Here is a 10,677-nt window from a genome sequence, read left to right on the forward strand (position 1 = left end):
AAAGAATAAAGACTTTTTTTGTTGTTTTATCATTTTTTGTTTTCCTTTTGTATTAGCTGTATTTCAGCAGTACTTCTGCTCCTGCCACACATTTTTTCCTTATTCCAGAATCCAGGCTGAAAATGGAGCCTAAAGGCCTTATTGAGAACATGCTATCTTTGTGACAGAGGAAAGGAGACCAATCTAAAACCAACAGTGTACATTGCAGCTTCTGCACACAACTGACATACGATTTCTTCTACTCCCATTCCTTTGGTTAGAGCAAATCATTTGAACAAGTATGGTGTAAGAGATTGGGAAGTATATTCCTTCCATAGAAAGACACTGAAAGTCACATGATAAATGTAGAAATGTTTAATCTTCCAACAGGGGAGGAGGCAGGAAATAATTTGGAACATACCACAGCCTACCACAAAAACCAGTAACAATTCTGATACCTGAAAAACATCAATGTTAGCAATTTTCTCTTCATAGGTGTGCCCTTTTATTTCTACTTAGGCTTTTTTTTGTTGTTTTTAATATCTTAGAAAAACGTAATCATTGTAGTCTTGAAATGACTACAATTCATTGCCCTCGTGGAAGCCTCTTCAAAAAATATCTCATCAGCATACTTTCATCCACATGCATGATTACTTTCTTCAAACTCCTAAACCAACATAATGTTTCCTTATGTGGAGATTCATATTGACTTTCCTGTAATTTATATCCAAATAATTAGTGGTCTGTTAGATATCTTTTGCTGTTGCCTACTTTGGAAAACTTCCTGACTTTTGGTAATAGTGCCCCACTTAAAAAATTACCCATTAACAAATCCAAATCAAAAATAAAATTCTTAGGATCCCCCAACCATCTGAATGGACTTTCTCCTGGGCCAGGACACTCTAAAATTTAACCTGAAAGCTGCTCAGGCCATGATGGGAAACGAGGGGTGTCGGACATGCCTCATTTACCCTCCAGCATTAACATCAACACAGACCTTAAATCTGATAAAAAAAATATATATATTTACAATCTATTTCTCTGAAGTGTGCTACCTGAAGGCTTCATCTGCATGATAAAACTTTGGTCTCCACAACCTTTTATCATAACCCAGACATTCCTTTCCATTCCTTTCTATTGACAATAACTCTTTCAATCAACTGCCAATGAGGAAAATTTTGAATCTACCTCTAGGTGTAACCTGGAACCCTCCCTCACCCCTATCCTCCCACTTCAAATTTTCCCACCTTTCTAGACCAGATGAATGCACTCAGGATCTCCTGAGCTGTGTCATGGTTCATGGTCACTCATATCTGGCTGAGAATAAATCTCTTCAAATATTTTACAAAGTTTGACTCTTACCATCAACATCATTTTCAGTCTTCGTGTCTCATTTGGGTACTCTGCACTCTAAATTGTCACAATAATTGGTTCTTAGGCAGATATATGACTCAAATTGAGCTAATCAGAGCAAATAGATGTGAGCCTGACAACTTTTACAGGAACTATGAGGAAAGACTATCTCTCTCATGGGCTTTATTAACTACTAAGATTCATCCCTGGAGCTACTGGTGACCCTCTGGCCACCATGAGAATATAGCTTATGTGAGAATAGTTCATATCAGAGAAATAAATTACTGACAGTGGAAGAAAAAATGAAAAGATGAACGGGATTGTTTAAGCACCTAGATACAACCTTAAATGAAGCTCAACCTCCTTAACTTCGTTTTTTGCTTAAACTGATTAGATTTCTGTCATATGCAACCAAAATGGTCTTGACTCATGTATTCAACTTTCTAGTTTTTTCTGGATTATCAGGGAGATGTGAATATATGCTTCCTGTTTTGGTCCACCCTCCCTTTTCTTCTGTAAGATTTTTGATTTGATCAAAGTCGTATAGAACTGTTTTTTATTCTTCACTCATTTGATATCAAATTAGTATAACCAAAAATTATTAAATACATCTACTTTATGATAAGAAAATTTTATTTCTGATCTTCATGATGGAAAGAAATCAAACTAATTTTAGCAATAAATTATTTGCTATATATTATATTCAAGCTGTAAGAGAGTGCAGTGGCAGTATGGAATCAAGGAAAATAATAGAATTTGGGATTGTAAATTAAAGAAAGTGACTGAGGTGAGTCTTCATCATTTTAGAGGTTTATTTTGTCAAGACTGAGGATGTGCCCAGGAAAAAAGGAACACAAAACCACAAGAAACATCTCTGATTCATGCTTTTTCCAAAGAGGGTTTAGGGATGTACATATTAAAAGAGAAAGGACAAACAGTAGGTGAAAAAGAAGGAAAAAAAAAAAGGAAGGGTAGATAAGGTAGATAAAAGGGGCAAATAGTTTCATTTATTTTAGTGTTTGATCATTTACTGAATCCACATTTTACATGTATGAGGAGGAAGTGGGAAAATAGTTATGCATTTCTCTTGTACTCAGTGAATTTTTACATAAGTCAGCATAGAGCAGAAGAAGCCGTCAAATATGCATTTGTCTCAGTTGAATTGTGCACAGGGGAGGGTTGACTTGTAAGTCCTGTCCTTTGTCCAGTACTTGTGAAAATAAGCTGTTAACTTACACTGTCAGGGTGAAATTCAACAGAACTGTTTTAGGGAAAAGACCTTGGGTCCCACAAGGAATTGTGAGCAAATTGTGAGACAGGTATGTAGTCTTTTATCTTTGTACCTATCTATTTTGGAAGAAAATGAGAGATAGCTTGCATGATGCATCTCCCGGATTGACTTTTCCCTTTGGCTTAGTGAGTATGGGGTCCCAAGATTTTATTTTCCTCTCACAGAATTAATGGACGTGAATTAGAAATCTGGCTCTCCTACTTATTAGCAGTGTGACCAGAGAGAATGATTTATACTTCATACGTAAAATCTTTATTTTTTTATTGGGGATAATACTAGAAATTTAACAGCTATTGTAGTGAGCAAATGAAATGGTTTTTGTGACAAATATTATAAAGTTTTATAAAAATTACCACTATTCTTACCACTGGACCAAAGTGTAGTCCTAGGATTAGGAGCATTTACTTCACCCAGGAGATCATTAAAAATGCAGATTCTCAGATCCCTGTCTTACTGAGTAAGACTTTTAGAATGGTGCTCAGGAATCTATGTTTTAAGCTTTCCATGGAACACCTGTGAGAGTTACAAGTGAAAACCATATGTTAAACTTTCTATATGAATAAAAGAAGCCAGTCACCTGGATTTGCTATGATCTATGTTGGTAAGCAGCATTTAGTGAACTTAACTCCATGTACCAATAACCTTTCTAGCCACAAAGATAAAATGTACAGAGATCTTAAAAATTCAATGCGTAAGATAATGGTAAATGAAATATGATAAGACACAATATGTATAATTATCAAAGAAATGATATACTATGAGATATGAAATTAAGAAGAAAAGATAATTGCATACTACAATTTTCTCAGCGGAACATATAATTTGAGGATAAATTCCTCAAGCTATAGACAGACTTTTGGGGGGGCTAAGTCAATGGGAAGGATTCCAGATGAAAGAATTATGGTGAAAACAACATATTACTGGCAAGGCCAGGAATAAGTTCAGCATCACTGGAGTGTAGAGTGCTTTGCAGGAGAAAAAAACCAAAACCAAACATACACACACACACACACACACACACACACACACAAGAACTCTTTCCCATCTTGCAAGACAGTGGGTGAAAAAGTTGAGAAGACAGATACTAAAGAGAAGAAACCCGAAGCCAAGAAGGCTGATGCTGGTGGCAAGGTGAAAAAGGGTAACCTCAAGGCTAAAAAACCCAAGAAGGGAAAGCCCCATTGCAGCCACAATCCTGTCCTTGTCAGAGGAATTGGCAGATATTCCGGATCTGCCATGTATTCCAGAAAGGCCATGTACAAGAGGAAGTACTCAGCCGCTGAATCCAAGAGTGAAAAGAAAAAGAAGGAGAAGGTTCTTGCAACTGTTACAAAACCAGTTGGTGGTGACAAGAACAGTGGTATCTGGGTGGTTAAACTTCACAAAATGCCTATATATTATCCTACTGAAGATGTGCCTCAAAAGCTGTTGAGCCACAGCAAAATACCCTTCAGTCAGCACGTGAGAAAACTGTGAGCCAGCATCACCCCCGAACCATTCTGATCATCCTCACTGGACACCACAGCGGCAAGAGGGTAGTTTTCCTCAAGCAGCTGGCTGGTGGTTTGCTACTTGTGACTGGACCTCTGGTCCTCAATCGAGTTCCTCTACAAAGAATACACCAAAAATTTATCATTGCCACCTCAATCAAAATTGATATCAGCAATGTAAAAACCCCTAAACATCTTACTGAATCTTCAAGAAGAAGAAACTGTGGAAGCCCAGACACCAGGAAGGTGAGATCTTCAACAAAGACAAAGAGAAATATGAGATTACAGAGCAGCGCAAAATTAATCAGAAAGCTGTAGACGCACAGATTTTACCAAAAATCAAAGCTATTCCTCAACTCCAGGGCTACCTGCGATCTGTGTTTGCCCTGACAAATGGAATTTATCCTCACAAATTGGTGTTCTAAATGTCTTAAGAAGAACCTAATTAAATATCTGACAAAAAAGATAAGAAAAAACACAGGAAAGGAGCTTGGGATGAACTAAAAATGGCTTTTGATGACAAGCAAAATTCAAATGATGTTTTTAGCAGTAAGGAATGTATAGTGGGAGAATGGAATAGTGAAAGTGCACACACATTAGAACATCATGGTTAAAAGCATGGTTCAGATAGTTCTGCCTCAATCTGAACCCTGAATTACTATTAACTACCTGTTAATTTTAACATAAATGTAACTATTCTGTGTCAAATGTAGAGTGGGAATACATTTGCATATATAGGTTGTTGCTCAGTTGCAGTTATTATAATCCACTCTGAATAGTTTAAGCATGAAGAGAGTTATGCAGAATGTTAAATGACCTTTGGAAGCACTGGAAGAAGAAAACAGTCTTTATAATAAATGTTTTAAAATGCTGCCCAAAGCCACATTGCAGAACTGGACCACCATGGAAAGAAATGTTTGCTCCTGCCATGATTAGGAAGCTACTGCCATATTGAGAAGTCATCACTACATCTCTCAGGTCCAGCATCACAAAATATCTGCCATACCGTACAACAGAAAAATGGAGACTTCGAGTTCTGTATGTCTCTTGACTTCATTCAGTTTTGATTCAAGTTTTGCATGAACACATGGGAACAATGCACAAAGTGACACCTGCAACCTGGGCTGGAATAGTCTGGGTAATGTGGCATTTAGCTTGCCTACCTCAGCCCAGGAAGGCACGGTGGGAAAAAGTTAGAATAAACTTTGAAGGAACCAATCTACATTATCATCTTCTAATTCCCAGAATTACTGTGAGGATTAGATTAAATTCTCTGTATCAAGCTTTCAGGATGACGCAGAATATGCAGGATATAATAGATGCTCAGGAAGTAGTAGCTTATACAAGATTTTAGGATCACAGTTTTGAATAAAAAGAAAAAAAAAATGGAGCCATTTAGAAGACAATTTCTGCAATTTAGAGTAGAAATAATGACACAGAATGGAAATGAAGGTTGTACATATGAACAAATGAATAGATACTCATGTTATTTCAAAGGCATCATGGACTGGACTCCATGACAGAATGTAACTGGTAGTTGCAAAGTTGATTGTTCAGATTGCTAGTGATTTTCAGTATGAGGCTACTTGTTTTATTTCAAGATGGATGCTGGAAAGGGAACCAAATCAGTTTCAAATGCCACAATTGATTGTCCATAGCCATTTTATGTTCTTAGGACTAAAAATTGTTGGGACAGACATCTGAAGAGTTGGTATCAATTTGGCATTCTCTCTGAAACAGTAAATCTCAATAAATATGTCCTAGATGGGTCTTTTGTAACCTAAATGGGTCCTAGATGGGTTGTTTGAACACCTAAATAGTGCTTACTGTAATAAGAAATGGAATCAATACACTTTTTAAATTGTATAAGCTCAAAATATCTCCATTTTAAGGTAGAAGAAGTTATTAGTAAAAGCATTTTAGACCTATTTTCTGCAAGGGATTTATTTCCCTGAAACATGACTACTAGCGAGACCAAAAAATGTGTTAAGTCCAAATGCTCAGTAGGACATCCAACTTAACCATGTCATAAAATCTTTCAGGAAGCCAGTAATAGAGTTCTCAGTGTTTTCTTACAGTTTACAAGGGAGAAGCAATCATTCACTTAGCACCTTGTTCATGTACTTAGTACATGAATAATGCTAGTTATTCTCTGATCGCTAGTCAGAGTCTTTGGCTCTCAATCTTCTGCTGACTTCTATTTAGAGCTTTTTCTTTTTTCCTTTCTTCCATTCACATACAAACAATGCAGGCTAGTTACCTTAACTAATGTCTTTTACTGATCACTGATTTCTGTCTGCCTCAAGGATTGTTTAGTTAGTGCAAAGTACACTTAGTGCATCTGGTTACCCTGACTCATCCTCTGAAGAATGCTGATTCCTCAGGTGTGTCTTCAAGACTTTTATTTGAGATGGTTCTAACCGCTGAACTCCCAAGTATGTGGGCCAGGTTAGAGGAGCATTACATCTTTTCTCTTAAGAGCGTTCATTTTAGAAGCAATGAGAAGTAAATTCTCCATTTCTATACATGTTTTCCTCTTCTATATAGAAAAAAATATAGTCAGAATTAGCTTAATGATGAAAATTTTAGATGTTATGTGAAAGATAAGAAAATGTTTATATTGCATCAATAAGTTATTTAATATAGTTATAGAAAAACATAAAATATAATACAAATAAGAAAATTAACACGTATTGAACGCTTCCTATATACCAGGTATCATGTGGACCACTTTACATATATTCTCTCAATTATTCCTTTTAACAACCATGTATGTGAGAGACTATTATCTTCATTTTATAAACAAGCCAACTGCAGATCAGAGATTAAGAAACTAGTCCAGTGTTTCACACATGCAGCTAGGAAGAGCAGTTCAGATATTCAAATCAGGCAGCCTTATTCCAGTTTCAGGGGAAATTGTGTGTGTGTGTGTGTGTGTGTGTGTGTGTGTGTGTGTATAATGTGAACTAAGATCTTAATTTCTTAATGCTAATATGAAATTGATTCAGTAAGCAGTTTCTCAGGAAAAGCAAATACTAAATGTCACAACAGATGGAGTGCTAGTTTGTTGTCTTATTCTGCCCTTTGTATGTTTCAAACTGCTGTTTCCTGCTTCAAAATATCAGTTAGGAAAGTCAAAGTTACAAAAAGTGAAAACGAAAGAATAGAACCAATAAAGGACAAGTCTATCAGAAGAACACATTTAGGAGACACTTCAATAAGGGAATGAAAAAGGAATATTGTTTTTCTCTAAACTACTTTTTTTTTTTTTTTTTGAGACAGAATCTTTCTCTGTCGGCCAGGCTGGAGTGCAGTGGCGCAATCTCAGCTCACTGCAACCTCCGCTTCCCAGGCTCAAGCAATTCTCCTGCCTCAGACAACTGAGTAGCTGGGATTATAGGCGTGTGCCACCACGCCGAGCTAATTTTTGTATTTTTAGTAGAGACGAGATTTCACCATGTTGGCCAGGCTGGTCTCAAACTCCTGACCTCAGGTAATCCACCTGCCTCGGCCTCCCAAAGTGCTGAGATTACAAGTGTGAGCCACCGCGCCTAGCATCTCTAAACTACTTTTTAAAGACCAAGAGTTTTTGGTCATTACTGGCAAGATGGCCAAATAGGAACAGCTGTGGCCTGCAGGTCCAAGTGAGATCGATGCAGAAGGCAGGTGATTTCTGCATTTCCAACTGAGGTACCCAGTTCCTCTCACTGGGACTGGGTAGACAGTTGGTGTAGCCCAAGGAGGGTGAGCTCAAGCAGGGTGGGGCGTTGCCTCACCTGGGAAGTGCAATGGGTTGGGGAATTCCATTAGCCAAGGGAAGCCATTAGGGACTGTACCATGCACTCCAGAACAGATACTGCACTTTTCCCATGGTCTTCTCAACCCACAGACCAGCAGATTCCCTCCGGTGCCTACGCCACCAGGGCCCTGGGTTTCCAGCACAAAACTGGGCAGCCATTTGGGCAGACACTGAGCTAGCTGCTTTTTTTTTTTTCATACCTCAGTGGCACCAGGAACGCCAGAGAGACAGAACCACTTACTCCCCTGGAAAGGGGGCTGAAGCCTGGGAGCCAAGTGGTCTGGCTCAGTGCATCCCACCCCCACAGAACCCAGCAAGCCAAGATCCACTGGCTTGAAATTCTTGCTGCAAGCACAGCAGTCTGAGCTCGACCTGGGATGCTCAAGCTTGGTGGGGAGAGGGGCATCTGCCATTGCTGAGGCTGAGGCTTGGGTAGGCGGTTTTACCCTCACAGTGTAAACAAAGCCCCCAGGAAGTTCTAACTGGGCAGAGCCCACCGCAACTCAGCAAGGCCACTGTGGCCAGACTGCCTCTCTAGATAGGTTCCCTCCTGTCTGGGCAGGGCATCTCTGAAAGAAAGGCAGCAGCCCCATTTAGGGACTTAGAGATAAAACCTGCACCTCCCTGGGATAGAGCAACTGGGGGAAGGGGTGGTTGTGAGTGCGGCTTCAGCAGACTTAAATGTCCCTGCCTGGAAGCTCTGAAGAGAGCAGTAGATCTTCCAGCACAGCATTCAAGTTCTGATAATGGACAGACTGCCTCCTCAAGTGGGTGGGTCCCTGACCCCCTTGTATCCTGATGGGGAGACACCTCCCAGTAGGGGCCGACAGACACCTCATACAGAAGAGCTCTGGCTGGCATCTGGCAGGTGCCCATCTGGGACAAAGCTTCCAGAGAAAGTAACAGGCAGCAATCTTTGCTGTTCTGCAGCCTCCACCAGTGATACCCAGGCAAACAGGGTCTGGAGTGGACCTCCAGCAAACTTCAGCAGACCTGCCGCAGAGGGGTATGACTATTAGAAGGAAAACTAACAAACAGAAAGGAAAAGCATCAACATCACCAAAAAGGATGGCCACTCAGAGACCCACTCTGAAGGTCAGCGACTTCAAAGACCAAAGGTAGATAAATCCACAAAGATGGGAGAAAGCAGCACAAAAAGGCTGAAAAGTCCAAAAACCAGAATGCCTCTTCTCTTTCAAAGGATCACAACTTCTTGCCAGAAAGGAAACAAAACTAGATAGAGAATGAGTTTGACGAATAGACAGAAGTAGGCTTCAGAAGGTGGGTAATAACAAACTACTCTGAGCTAAAGGAGCATGTGCTAACCCAATGCAAGAAAGTTAAGAACCTTGAAAAAAGGTTAGAGGAATTGCTAACTAGAATAACCAGTTTAGAGAAGAACGTAAATGACCTGCTGGAGCTGAAAAATGCAGCACAAGAACTTCGTGAAGCATACACAAGTATCAATAGCTGAATCGATCAAGCAGAAGAAAGGATATCAGAGATAAAACCAATCTAGTTTGTTGGTGTACCTGAAGTGACAGAGAGAATGAACCATTGAAAACATTTCAGGATGTATCAAGAGAAATCTAACATTCAAATTCAGGAAATACAGAGACCACCACAAAGATATTCCTCGAGAAGAGCATCCCCAAGACACATAATCATCAGATTCAATAAGGTTGAAATGAAGGAAAAAAATGTTAAGGGCAGCCAGAGAGAAAGGTCAGGTTACCCACAAAGCCCATCAGACTAACAGCAGATCTATCTGCAGAAACCCTACAAGCCAGAAGAGAATGGGGGCCAATATTAAACATTCTTAAAGAAAAGAATTTTCAACCCAGAATTTCATATCCAGCCAAAATAAGCTTCATAAGTGAAGGAGAAATAAAATCCTTTACAGACAGGCAAATGCTGAGAGATTTTGCCACCACCAGGCCTGCCTTACAAGAGCTCCTGAAGGAAGCACTATACATAGAAAGGAACAACTTGTACCAGCCACTGCAAAAACATGCCAATTGCAAAGACCATCAATGCTAGGAAGAAACTGCATCAACTAACAAGCAAAATAACCAGCTGACATCATAATGACAGGATCAGATTCACACATAACAATATTAACCTTAGATGTAAACGGACTGAGTGCCCCAATTAAAAGACACAGACTGGCAAATTTGGTAAAGAGTCAAGACCCATTGGTGTGCTGTATTCAGGAGACCCATCTCATGTGCAGAGACACACATAGGCTCAAAATAAAGGGATGGAGGAATATTTACCAAGCAAATGTGAATTTTAAACAAAAAATCAAAAAAGACAAGGGATTACATATGTAAAGGGATCAATGCAACAAGAACCAATATCCTAAATATATACCAGATTCATAAAGCAAGTTCTTAGAGACCTACAAAGAGACTTAGACTCCCACACAATAATAGTGGGAAAATATAACACCCCACTGTCAATATTAGACAGATCAATGAGAGGGAAAATTAACAAGGACATCCGGGGCTTGAACTCAGCTCTGGACCAAGTGGAACTAATAGATATCTACAGAACTCCCCACCACAAATCAACAGAATATATGTTCTTCTCAGCACCACGTCACACTTATTCTAAAATTGACCACATAATTGGAAGTAAAACACTCCTTAGCAAATGCAAAAGAATGGAAATCATAACAGCCTGTCAGACCACAGTGCAGTCAAATTAGAAATCAAGATTAAGAAACTCACTCAAAACCACACAACTACATGGAAACTGAACAA

At 39.2% G+C, this 10,677-nt stretch overlaps 1 long non-coding RNA gene and 1 pseudogene across 1 annotated transcript in view; one reads left to right on the forward strand and one right to left on the reverse strand.

Annotated features, from left to right (window-relative positions):
* The window catches only part of LOC116457414 (uncharacterized), a 126,628-nt gene that overhangs the window by 78,379 nt on the left and 37,572 nt on the right, over positions 1 to 10,677 (reverse strand). The window lies entirely within an intron of this gene.
* Positions 3,845 to 4,606, forward strand: LOC116457470 (large ribosomal subunit protein eL6-like; annotated as a pseudogene).

The sequence above is a fragment of the Hylobates moloch genome, unplaced genomic scaffold (genome assembly GCF_009828535.3).
Source record: "Hylobates moloch isolate HMO894 unplaced genomic scaffold, HMol_V3 SCAFFOLD_2, whole genome shotgun sequence".
NCBI lineage: Eukaryota > Metazoa > Chordata > Mammalia > Primates > Hylobatidae > Hylobates > Hylobates moloch.